This window comes from Neoarius graeffei, chromosome 3, assembly GCF_027579695.1.
Source record: "Neoarius graeffei isolate fNeoGra1 chromosome 3, fNeoGra1.pri, whole genome shotgun sequence".
In the NCBI taxonomy this organism is placed as follows: domain Eukaryota; kingdom Metazoa; phylum Chordata; class Actinopteri; order Siluriformes; family Ariidae; genus Neoarius; species Neoarius graeffei.
Window position 1 is genome coordinate 76,415,571 of NC_083571.1, and position 12,554 is coordinate 76,428,124.

The 12,554-nt window shown below is 40.8% G+C and overlaps 1 protein-coding gene across 4 annotated transcripts in view; it reads left to right on the forward strand.

Annotated features, from left to right (window-relative positions):
- enah (ENAH actin regulator) overlaps positions 1 to 12,554 on the forward strand; it is a 177,524-nt gene that overhangs the window by 52,421 nt on the left and 112,549 nt on the right. Inside the window, exon 1 of one of the 4 annotated variants that reach the window (XM_060917363.1) lies at positions 4,660 to 4,732. The exons of the other annotated variants lie outside the window; for them this stretch is intronic. The gene's annotated coding sequence lies outside the window, so the exon portion shown is untranslated. Of the gene's footprint in view, positions 1 to 4,659; positions 4,733 to 12,554 lie in introns of those variants that run through there. 4 annotated transcript variants of the gene reach the window in all.

A 12,554-nucleotide genomic window follows, 5' to 3' on the forward strand; every position in this document is an offset into this window, starting at 1 on the left:
GTTGTGTTTTAAGTACTTTTGCTTCTTAAATAAGATTTGGTTCAGGTGATCACCAAATCAGTACCTCATTAAGTAAAATGAAGTGCGTTTGTGTTGGAATTCCAGCACTGTCATTAGAATGAAATGGCTGCCATACATAGAGATGCTGATTTTAAGAAAAATTTAAGTGGTCTCTTAATTTTTTCCAGAGCGCTGTGTTTCATATTTGTTTGTGAGCAGGTTGTCATGTCGCATTACATGAAGCTGCTCCTTCCTTCATCTATGCCAATATTGCACTTTATCCCACTGTGATTCCGAGTTTGGAGCAGAGGTATTGCCATCATCCTCCTCTGTACCATGTGTGCTGCTCACTTTGAGCTCCAAATCTCCCACATTCACACACCTCTCTCTGACCTGCCTACTCACTGGTACCCTATAGGTGCAGGTGGCTTTCGATACCTTAGGTAAATGTGTAGTCAGCACGCGGCTCGTTGCAGACGTCTGCACTGGTGTTGGTGTCGTTTCCTTGTTTATTACTTGATCAATTTCTGTACAGCTCTGAAAATTGTTCTTGTAATTGTTGTCTTTTGGGTCTCCCATTGCTTCACATGGAGTCTAGTCATAACTAGGACTGTTCTCCTTATATAATACTTTACAACATGCTCAATAATAAAACCCTGGAATGCATCTATCCCATGGAGAATTCTCTGTAAATATGCAGGCAGCTTTCTGCCAAGGTAGAGCTATTTAGCTTAACTCACAAGCAGGGAAATGCCATATTGCAACATGTAGGTGACTGACGGTAGATATTACATGAACAATGTATATAAAGTGGCAGTTGGGTTCTGTCCCTCATTTACTTTGCTCTGTTGTATTTAATGTCTGGTGAGGAGTAGCTGCTGGATTAAAGGACACTATCTCTTAGGTTACATGACGTTTTTGCAATATTTATTTATTTTGTGTGAGAGAGTGATCCAATGAATGGATTTGAATGCTGTACTCCAGTGACTACTAAAGAGAATGCATTGCATTGCTGGGGAAATGTGATTCACCACTGATATGAGGGGTCTGAGGAGAGCGGGGGTGGAAGAGGAGGGGGGGAAGCAAAGGAAGGAGAAAGGGCAAGGGTGTGGAGAGGAGGTGTGTGTAATGTGTTTATATATATATATATATATATATATATATATATATATATATATATATATATATATATATATATATATATATATAAAAAAGTAGTTATAACAGTGTAGCGCATTCATCTTCCCCCAACGTGAATGTCGTTAACAACTGTGAGTGCTCAAATGCCTGTTGCCAGGTTACCATCCGACACAGTGAAATGTGGGACTGTGTACGCGAGCAGCATGGAGAGGCACCATTGACTTGCGCCCGTCTCTAAATAATGAATCACCGATGCATTCTGAGCAGGAGAAGGCAATGAATAGGCGAGTGTGATCAGGACTGAATCCGCAGCGCTGGGGCTTCTGGGGGTGAGCCATGCAGCTCCAGCCTCCAACGCACTGCAAGTTGTCTGGCTACATCCTGAATGAAAGATGCACAGTGTCTTCGAAAATGGAAGTCCACCGGTACGTAGGTGTCGGATTTCTGTGGTCGGCTTTTCTGGCTGTGGGTGTTTTTAGAGGTGCAAAGCAATCTGTTGATTTCTTCTAAACAGGATCATCTGGTTTGATGCTCGAAGCTTTAACTTGGCATAACATGATCATAAAACATGTTTGTAAGACGTGGGGACTGAGGAACAGCAGCGTTATCGTTAATTTTAGCATTGTAGCTGTGTGTTTTGGGCTAAAGATTTGATCACAGAAATGGTTTATGGACGATGAGCTTACTCAAAGAATGGTTACTGCTGTCTTCAGTATGGTTATTACATTTATGTTCTCCCAGATGAGTGATTTGTCACTGAAGCAGAAAGTGAGCACTAAACATCAGTGTATTGGGGAATTCAGTCATCAAATATTGAACACGAGTCTCCATCTGCTAACTTGCACAGCTACACACTACAGTCAGTGTTTTTCAAATATCCATTATACTATTTATCCCTATAAAGGTTTCTTCTATACAGTATATACACTTCTTTTTTTAATAGGAATACATGTACACCTGCAGTTATCTAATCAGCCAATCATGTGGCAGCAGCACAATGCATCAAATCCTACAGATACATGTCAAGAGCTTTGCGTTACATTCACATCACAAAGATAAAGTATCCGCAACTTTCCCGAATGCTGACCTTTCCCATGATTCATTGCTGCATTGTAGCGGTAGCCGGGATCTTTCTTCCGCTCCACTGCGTGTTTGTAGCTAACGTAAACTACAATGTAGTTAAGTTCAAAGATGGCTAGAAGATGGTTACACGGGTCTGATTTTCTGACATGCTCTGGGGATAATACAAAGTGCCCTGTCTGTGTACCCTCACAGAATGGATAAGTGACATGAAGTTGTGGCCTGACGTCAGCTACGTTGACGTTGTCAATTACTTTATTCTTAGTGAGGGCATTGATGGTGAGGAGCTAAGGAACTACAAAAGCATGGAGGCATACAATTATCTGCACAGTAATAAAATTGGCAAAATTATGTGTAAAAGAGGGTGAGTTTGTTTGCTTAAAGGCTGAGGTTGAGCCTAGCCAGTGCAAAAAAGGGAAATTCTGCAGTCATTCAGCAGCTATCATCTGGAAGGTAGGCTATGTCGGAGTAGAGCGATTTGTATTGGTTTACTAATGTATTGTTTTTATATATTGTAAGTCGGTTTGGACAAAAGCGTCTGCTAAATACCATATAGGCTCAAGAAGCAAAAGCTAGGAGAGAAGCATAGACGAACAATTTTAATGCTGTCAAACTTTGGAAACATTCAACATACCATATTTAAATAATTCCTGGTCTGTTTTTGTCCGAGCTTCAACTTCTTAACTACCCTGACCATTCCAGATATTGGATGGTATTTGTAGGTTCTTTGTTTACACTAGTACTTCAGCACTGGTTGCTCTTGGATTCTCTTGGCTACTGAGGCTACATGGACTTATTGATGGTCGCTTTGAATAAATACTTTTTTTTTTTTTAAATTTACATTTTTAACTAATGTACAATATCTAAACAACAATTACAGGTCCAAAATGCAGTGGAAAGGCAGGAATCGCATGTACAGATGAGTACATGGTGCTGGACAACACGTCTTGCAAGTCTGTTTGTGCTCAAAACAGATTCCATTCATAAAATCTTTAAGCTTTCGCAAGTTGTTTGTGCACCTGACGGCACATGTTGAACCAGAAAAAGGCATCATTTAAAAAGACGTTATCCTCTGACTAAAGCATGGTTGTTGTAGCTAGCTCCGCTCGGCTACATTCGGCTCACTCAGCCTCAGCTGCTTGGATAAACTGGAAATCAAAGACCGGCATCCAGGAGAAGCGGGTGTCATGACAACCCCCGTTGTCTCTCGCAGGAAAGCTGTGGATAATTTCTGTGACTTTAACTGTGGCATTGATCTTGGTGCCAGGTGGGCTGGTTTGAGTATTTCAGAAAATCTCCTGGGAATTTTACACACAACAGTCTGTAGAGTTTACACAGGATGGTGCAAAAAAAACCATCCAGTGAGCAGCAGTTCTGCAGGTGATCTGATGAGAAAAATCAGAAGGGGTGGCCAGGCTGGTTCAGGAAGGCTATAGTAACTCTCAACACACTTTACAACCACGGTGAACAGAAAAGCATCTCGGCATGCGCACACAGTACACTGAATCATGGATCTCTATAATAAGGGTCTGTGAGAGAGCGAGAGAATGGCTATTCAGTTGGAGCTGCTCTCACTCAGCAATTCCCTGCCACTTTTTCATTGCTGTGACATTCAGGTAAAACGAGAGCCTGAGCTGACTTGAGCAAACAAGCTGCTGTTGATCCCTCTGTGTTTGCTGGAGTTTTGCTAATCAAACTTGCACAGAATCAGCAGAACTCTTGTGTCTGAACAACCTTGTACTTTTGCCTTTTACAAACTACTTTTTATGACCGGCTTAGAAAGACACCCAAGCTGTGTAATTAGCAGATAAAAACTTGTACAACCGCATCATCTAAATGAAGTTGTACTAATGTACCACTCCTTGAGGTCTGAGCCAGAATGATGTTCTGCAGTTTTATTTAACCAGACCCCATTTCAGTTTTTTGTTTTCAGCTGCGTGCATGTTTGGTTATTTAACGTGATCTTGTGATGACTGATTTAGCAAATATCTCTTTGCCTTATGGGGATTTAAAGATCATAGGCAACGGTTTTCAATTTATGCGCACTTGAAACTTTTTATATGTTTAAAAACCCTCTGTAATTTTCTTCTGGTCCCAGAAAGCATTGTTAATAAGTAATAATTAAAATAAGTTGGTGCGGATCGTGGCAAATTTCTGTTCTGCGATTTTCGTGACCACTCGGCGCGTGATGTCATTCAAGACAAACAAACCGCTTGAGTTGAGTCCACTTCCATTTACTTGCATTGCCGTTCAGCTTGAGTGCAGACGTGCGTTTGGGAATTTCCAAAGAAAAACCACGCCTTATTGTTGTGCAGTGAACTGTAACAACGGGACCGGTTCAGGAAGAAGTTTTTACCTTTTTCCGAGAGAGGAGAAGAGGCGGAGCGAGTGGGTTGGCTTTTTCCGGAAGCGGAGAAGAGGTGGAGAGAGTGGATTGTGCGTGTGAAACAAAATCAAGCAGTCAAAGAAGAAACGGAGCAGCAACGCTCAAGCAAAAAGGAGAAGATTGGAGGTAAACATTTTTACTTTTGCTTGCAATTGACAAGTCAAGAATCCTGAGGGATCCTGTACAATCATTGTGGAAATGAGACGAAGGGATATTTCCTCGCTTAGAGTAGGCTAAAAATAGTATAATGCCGCGGATGGCAGGCTAATGTGGCCTACCAGTGCACTGTCAAGTAATCATTACCTATATCCACTAGGGAGGGCGGTTTAATTATTCTTCAAAAGGGCTCTTATTTAGTATTATGACGAAAGTAGGAATTTATCATAACTACCAGAATAAATCGTTTGGGTGTGAGTCTTGTTGAGGTCCGGGGTCACCGCAATCAGAATCGGCTGAGTCGCTGTCCGATTCTGAGGCTGCACAGTCAAACCAGTGAGTCACATTCACCGATTGCTTCGCAACAGCCATAGGTTCATACATGTATGGTTTCACCTCTCTATATTCAATTTGGAGACATCCTACTTCAAAATTGCTATCGCTTTCAGACATTTGACACAACCTCTCTCACAACCAAAGTCCGTACACGTGTGCTCGGTTCGCAGGTAAACACAGAACTGCTCCCAGTCTGTTTGGCTTGAATGATGTCACGACGACGGTCCCCTGGCGGTGAAAGTGCGCATAAGTGAGATGTAAACAAACCTTCGGAAATTGGGCAAAACGGTACATTTTAACAGTTTTATTCAATTTTAGGGTGCAAATTAAACACCAGGAAGATTGAATTTTGCTTTTTGGGTCGTTCTTCTAGACAATAAAGTTGATATTCTACGTTTCACCTCCGACCATTGCCTATGACCTTTTTTAAGGCAGCTTTATACTCCAATTTTCTACCTTGATTGATTGCTGTCACACGTCTTGGAAAAGTTTGGTGGTTGAGTTGAGATCCGTGGTTTCAGGACACATAACGTGACGTTCACCAGTGGCTGATTTAATACCACTGTGACCAAAGACCGTGCGATCACTGCTCTAACACTCCTCTAAATGCCATCAGTTGGAGGATGGCGAAGGGTGACTCAATTTTTAGTCCATGTTTTGGGAATTATTAATTCTCCTTCATGGTCTGGCTGTTCTAGGAAAACTGGGGAAGAAAAGGAAACGGGGGGAGCCCCTAAATTTTACCAGATTCTAAAATTTATTTTATAGCATTTTTTTTTCCCTGTAAGAATGGTTCACCCAATTAAGGATTCGATTCATATTTTGGAAATATTTTTTTAATAAAGTTTATTTTAAAAAACCCCACATTTTCCTTTTGTTTTATTTTCTTTAATCATTAGTAATTATTTAGCCACATTTTAAAGGTTGAGAGTTAAAATATATTAGCCTATTAACCAAAATATTCATTTTATTGAAATTGAAGAAAATTAACAAATGGGTCTTTATTAAGAAAGTTTATGAACATTTGTACTACCTTCATTTGTTTCTCTTTTCTTCAGCTTTCAGCCGTCTGTAAAAAGAGAGCTTTGATTTCTTAAGTCACACAACAGCTCTTTCCCATTTTAGATGTTTAGGCATTAGAGCTATGTTACTTCCACCTATGGTGAAGTCACTTATTTCTGCTACTTTGTTGTCTAAACAATGCAATTACAGCTAAGGAAAAATAAAGATTACCCAGTCTGATGATCACAATTTTTAATTTCATTGATTTGAGTCACCGTAAACTTGTAAGCTAATTTGGCAAGCAATATCTTTACATGCCAAGCCAAGAAGCCTTTGTCACATGTACACTCAAGCACAGACTTGAGCATACAGTGAAATTTAACCCATCTGAAGCAGTGAACACACAGGTGCACACACAAGTAAGCAATGGGCACATACACCCAGAGCAGTGAGCAGCTATACTACAGCACCTGGGGAGCAGCTGTGGGTTAGGTGCCTTGCTCAAGGGCACTTCAGCTCAACCTCAGGCCATAGCTGCCCCCTGTTAACCTAATTGCATGTCTTTTGAACTGTGGGGGAAAACGGAGCACCTGGAAGAAACCCATGCAGACACGGGGAGAACATGCAAACTCCACACAGAAAGGCCCCCATTGGCCACTGGGCTTGAATCCAGAACCACCTTGCTGTGAGGCGACAGTGCTGATCACTACACCACCGTGCCACCAGTGTCTTGTAGGAAGGAAATCCCAGACTACATAAGGGTTTTTTTTTTTTTTTTTTAGTATATTTACCTGTGAAGGATCCCTGCCATAGGAAACTGAATAGAAAACTGGATAAAGATCTGCACTGTGGCAGTGTTTTGATTGCTAAACCACCCAACATCTTGACAAAAAGACTGTTAGCATTTATAAACCTTGAGATGGTTCTTGATTTCCAGCAAGGGTTAGATGTGGTCAATGGGGCTAAATTTGTTTCAATGTTATGTGATTACTCCAACTTGTTGTTCCATCGGTCAGTGGGAGACGGTAGTGCTGGAGCTAAATATCTCTCCACTGCTTCAGTTCACACTTCAAATTAATGGTAGGACAGTAGACATTGTGCGAAAGCTGAGCACACAGCACCACATTCATGGAACTGTTCAGATAATGCAGAGTGCAATCCCAGGTTAAAGGATATACAACCCCGATTCCAAAAAAGTTGGGACAAAGTACAAATTGTAAATAAAAACGGAATGCAATAATTTACAAATCTCAAAAACTGATATTGTATTCACAATAGAACATAGACAACATATCAAATGTTGAAAGTGAGACATTTTGAAATTTCATGCCAAATATTGGCTCATTTGAAATTTCATGACAGCAACACATCTCAAAGTTGGGACAGGGGCAATAAGAGGCTGGAAAAGTTAAAGGAACAGCTAGAGGACCAAATTGCAACTCATTAGGTCAATTGGCAATAGGTCGTTAACATGACTGGGTATAAAAAGAGCATCTTGGAGTGGCAGCGGCTCTCAGAAGTAAAGATGGGAAGAGGATCACCAATCCCCCTAATTCTGCACCGACAAATAGTGGAGCAGTATCAGAAAGGAGTTCGACAGTGTAAAATTGCAGAGTTTGAACATATCATCTCCAGTACATAATATCATCAAAAGATTCAGAGAATCTGGAAGAATCTCTGTGTGTAAAGGTCAAGGCCGGAAAACCATACTGGGTGCCCGTGATCTTCGGGCCCTTAGACGGCACTGCATCACATACAGGCATGCTTCTGTATTGGAAATCACAAAATGAGCTCAGGAATATTTCCAGAGAACATTATCTGTGAACACAATTCACCGTGCCATCCGCCGTTGCCAGCTAAAACTCTATAGTTCAAAGAAGCCGTATCTAAACATGATCCAGAAGCGCAGACGTCTTCTCTGGGCCAAGGCTCATTTAAAATGGACTGTGGCAAAGTGTAAAACTAGTTAGTTTTTTTTTTTTCTTTTTTATCAGACATCTAATTTATTGGGTTTGTTTACCTGACATGTTTCGACGTACAACTTCCGTCTTCCTCAGAGTGTCACCGGATGTTAATTGGTGACGCATCTTTTATCAGCTGCTGTTTCTGAAGGCGTGGCCTTCCTGTCTGGTTTGACAGGTCGGTCACGCCTTCTACTGTCTGTTTGTCCCCTGCAAGATGGCACTCCAGGTGTGGGAGAGCATGTATGCTCCCTCATCCCGGTTGATGGTCCTCGGGCTTCGCTTACGGATCTCCATGGCCTCCCTGATCCAGCGCTGATGTTTGTTATCTTCTGTGCGGATGACTCTGGCATTCCCCCAGTCCATAATGTGATTTTCCCTTTTACAGTGATCTGTTATAGCTGACTTATAATTTTCCTGTTGTGCCTTTTCTTTTATTGTTCGGGTTTGTCTTGTAGCTGTCTCCTTTTCGCACTCTTTCTTATGTTCATGTTTTCTTGTGTTGAAACTCCTTCCTGTCTCCCCAATATAAGTTTTATTGCATAATTTACATGGAATCTCATATATGGTGTTGCATCTGTTGTCCGGATGTATTCTGTCTTTGGGATGCACCAGGATCTGACGGAGTGTTGTGTGTGGTTTGACAGGTGTGTTAACATTGTGTTTCCTCATTACTCTTTGAATGCGTTCAGTTATTCCCCTGATGTATGGTAATGTAACTACTCCCCTGTGTTCTTGTTTGTTAGTTTGTTTTTTCTCTTTCTTTTGTGTTTTGTTGTTTTTAACCTGTTCCGCCCCTTTGGATATTGCCCATTGTGGATATTGACATGCTTTCAGTGCGTGTTGTATATGTTGTTCCTCCTGTTCTTTGTCCTGTGGATCTGTAATTATTGCTGTGCGTTCATGTAATGTTCTAACTACGGATATTTTGTGCATTATGGGGTGTTCGGAAGTCCAGTTTAAATATTGGTCGGTGTGTGTGGGTTTTCTGTGTACTTTTATTTTGATATCCCCATCTTCTGTGTGTTGTATTTTTAAATCCAAAAATGCTATTGACTGCTCCGTTTCTTCTTCATGTGTGAATTTTATATTGCCGGTATTGTCTATGGTGTTAAGATGGTCGGTGAGTTGTTGAGTGTGTCCCCTCTTTACTTTTTCCAATATGTCGTCCACATACCGTTTCCAGAGTGTTGGTCTGTATTCCGCTGGTATTGTGGTGAGTGCTTTTTGCTCCAGATCCTCCATGAAAAAACCGCACATGATGGCTGATAGTGGGTCTCCCATGGCAAAACCTTCCTTCTGTCTGTAGATTGTATTCCTGAACTGAAAGTATGTGGATGTGGCGATGAATTGAAGAAGCTGAGTGATGTCTTGTACGGTGAGGTTTGTACGTTTCTTGAGCGTCCTGTCTGTTTTTAATTTGTCTTGTACTATCTGTATGGTGGCTTCCGTGGGTGTTCTGGTGAAAAGAGATATGACATCATGTGAAATGAAAACTTCATCTTGCTGCATTTTGATGTTTTTTAGTTCTTCTGCCAGATGTTTTGAGTTTTTGCAGTGTTGGTCTGTGAGTCCTAGTAATGGTTTAATTATTTCGGTGAGTGCTTTTGATAAGTTGTATGTGACTGAACCAATGCTATCTACTATGGGGCGTAATGGTGTTCCTGGTTTATGTATTTTTGGTGTGCCGTAAATCCTGGGGATGACATTGGCTGTGGGTACTAAGTGATTGTAATCCTGCTTATCTATTTTATTTTCATTGAGTAGTGGTTTTAGTAGTGCTTTAAGTTTCTTTTTCTTGTCTTCTGTTGGGTCTTTTTTTAATATTTCAAATGCGTTGTCGCTGAGTAATTCATTCATTTTTCGTTCATATTCATCAGTGTCCATAATAACTGTTGTTCTGCCTTTATCTGCTGGGAGGATTGTGATGTCTTTATTTTTTGCTAACGTTCTCATGGCTTTGGCTTCCTGTTTTGTGATGTTACTGGGTGGTGGTTTGGCCGTTTTCAATATACCAGCTATTGCGTTTCTTAGTGCTGCTTTTTGTCCCTGATCCTGTATTTTCTCACCAATTAACATCCGGTGACACTCTGAGGAAGACGGAAGTTGTACGTCGAAACATGTCAGGTAAACAAACCCAATAAATTAGATGTCTGATAAAAAAGAAAAAAAAAAAAAAAAAAACTAACTATATTTAATATAAGACATAATGAACGTAATCGAAAGGAAAAGTGTAAAACTGTTCTGTGGTCAGACGAATCAAAATTTGAAGTTCTTTATGGAAATCAGGGACGCAGTGTCATTCGGACTAAAGAGGAGAAGGACAACCCAAGTTATCAGCACTCAGTTCAGAAGCCTGCATCTCTGACGGTATGGGGTTGCATTAGTGCGTGTGGCATGGGCAGCTTACACATCTGGAAAGACACCAATGCTGAAAGGTATATCCAGGTTCTAGAGCAACATATGCTCCCATCCAGACGACGTCTCTTTCAGGGAAGACCCTGCATTTTCCAACATGACAATGCCAAACCACATACTGCATCAATTACAGCATCATGGCTGCGTGGAAGAAGGGTCCGAGTACTGAACTGGCCAGCCTGCAGTCCAGATCTTTCACCCATAGAAAACATTTGGCGCGTCATAAAACGGAAGATACGACAAAAAAGACCTAAGACAGTTGAGCAACTAGAATCCTACATTAGACTAGAATGGGTTAACATTCCTATCCCTAAACTTGAGCAACTTGTCTCCTCAGTCCCCAGACATTTACAGACTGTTGTAAAGAGAAAAGGGGATGTCTCTCAGTGGTAAACATGGCCTTGTCCCAACTTTTTTGAGATGTGGTGTGTTCATGAAATTTAAAATCACCTAATTTTTCTCTTTAAATGATTCATTTTCTCAATTTAAACATTTGATATGTCATCTATGTTCTATTCTGAATAAAATATGGAATTTTGAAACTTCCACATCATTGCATTCTGTTTTTGTTTACAATTTGTACTTTGTCCCAACTTTTTTGGAATCGGGGTTGTATGCAGAACCTTTATTTTTAAATACATTTCTGAGTGGATAGTATCTCCATCCGTGACTCTTGTATGCTGTATAAATGGGAATAAAAAATATATATTTTTGAGAGTTAAACTCGACTGCAAAGTTGGCATTTGAGCTGAGCCAGCCAGCCCTGAGTGAGTGACATCACTGCAATAACCAGTTTTAAGGCAGAGGCCTTTGACAGCTATAGACCAAAATCATATAAATAAAAATTTATGGTGAAAGTAAGAAATACCGTTACCGACTTGCTCAACTAAGACTGATTTGACTTCATTGATTGTGGGTTGACTCTCATTAAAACAGGATAGGCGTTATAACTTATGCAACATACATGTACATGCATGCATTTTCACTGATAAAACATAAAAGGCTAACTAAATAATCAGATGAACTGAGACAATCTCATTCTGAAACAAATTAAATAATCTTGTACTGGTAACTTAAACACACAAGTTACATGTATTAATCTAAATGCAGGTAAACAACAGGTGTTTTTTTTTTTTTTTTAAATCCAAATGAGAGTCGGAGCTTACCCATCTGTGTTGTCGCTTCTTGAAGGCCGATCTTGTGGCCAATTTGTTTTGAAACAATGTGACTTTGTTGTTCGTTCAGTTCTCTGTTCATTCACTTCTTCCATATAAGGGCAAGATGGCAGCAATATCCAGTTTAGAAATCAGACGGCTGCTTCACTCATTCTCCATTTTCTCCATACTGACTACTCCACCATTTCTGCTCGGCTCAGGCAATTACTAAAACCCGGGACGGAATGGGACGTCACCGGTTTTAGCAAGAGCCGCGGGGAGGTCGCTGCCTGAGCAATATGTTCCATCCTGGGTTTTAGCAACAAACCTCGGCTCACTCCAGGAGGACTGGCACAACTGAACTCGCGTTCCTTTTAAAAAAGAAATAAATAAAAATAAATTAAATACTTTTCATGTAGTTTTCTTTTCCTTTAATTGTTGGTACTGCACCCCCTTTCAATGCAGGCTTATAGCCAACACTTCTCAACAGATCAGAGGTCTCGTACGAGTCCTCAGTAAAATGTGCAGAGCAGAAGAGAGACCACTTCATAGGTGCCCAATGTGCCCACACGGCTCGAAATTCGCAGTGGTCCGGTAGCCCGAGGCGACTTAATTTGTCATTTGGCAGGTAATTCCTGTCACTAGCCAGCCTGGTTGGCTAGTTGAAAATAAAAAAATATATATGAAGCGAAGATTCAGACACCCCGTCAACTAAAGCCGCCACATATTAAGCATGTGCCGTGTCTGTGTAAATCTATGTGTTCATTGAGAGGACGGAAAATACCGAAGAATTCTGAATCATATCGTGTACGAGTCAGGCTGTCAGTTTTTTTTTCACTCCTGCGCATGCATATAACGCATCTCGTTGAATATTGCGGTAATCTCACGTTATCAAATTCAATAGATGTAGCCACATTATCG